Below are 846 nucleotides of genomic sequence, written 5' to 3' on the forward strand. Positions count from 1 at the left end.
TATATATATATATATATATATATATATATATATATATATATATATATGTGCATGTATGAATGTATATATATATAGATATAATATATACATACATACATACATACATACATACATACATGCAATACATACATTCGTAAACGAATACACACAAACACACACACACATATTTCATTCATATTTATATACTTCATATCTATTTAATTAACCCATATATCTACACAAGCGGGACCCGTGAGAGAATTTTACGTTTTATAATCTTTTTTTCTATCCTGATGCATAGATTTCTAAGTCTTTATAACCATACTACCTCATAATAAGAAATTCAGTTGTTATCGATTTCTTTCCATAGCTAAGCTTGTTTAATGCGTAACACTCGAACATATGTATGAAGGTATATAGGAACAAATTTGTTTCTGTTACTACTACTGCTGCTATTATTGTCGGTGTTGTTTTCCTCGCTGTTATCATCATCGCCGTTGTCTTCGTCGTCGTTGCTTTTATCTTTCAACTTTTAGTGATGCACCTTTAGTGGATGCACTGAATATAGTACGCGAATAAGAAAAACCTCAGTCAATTGAAATTTCCCTCTTCGTTAAAAACAAGAAACAAAAATCTAGCGGCAGTTTAGTAACTCCCAAAGAAAAGGGAGATAATTTAAAAGTCAACCCTGGCTTTTTGTATACGCAAGCATACTTTAGCCAATGTGCCGTCCCAGTGTTGTCTAATGGTTGTACCCATATTTCAGAGTGATTGGTATAAGTTTGAACTAGATATGCAGCAATGTCATTTGTAATTATGTTTATAAATGTATGTGTATACGAACACGTGGAGGCGCAATGGCCCAGT

At 32.0% G+C, this 846-nt stretch overlaps 1 protein-coding gene across 3 annotated transcripts in view; it reads left to right on the top strand.

Moving 5' to 3' along the window:
- The window catches only part of LOC106870560 (calcitonin receptor), a 271896-nt gene that overhangs the window by 181763 nt on the left and 89287 nt on the right, over positions 1–846 (top strand). The window lies entirely within an intron of this gene.

Source organism: Octopus bimaculoides, chromosome 1 (assembly GCF_001194135.2).
Source record: "Octopus bimaculoides isolate UCB-OBI-ISO-001 chromosome 1, ASM119413v2, whole genome shotgun sequence".
Lineage (NCBI taxonomy): Eukaryota > Metazoa > Mollusca > Cephalopoda > Octopoda > Octopodidae > Octopus > Octopus bimaculoides.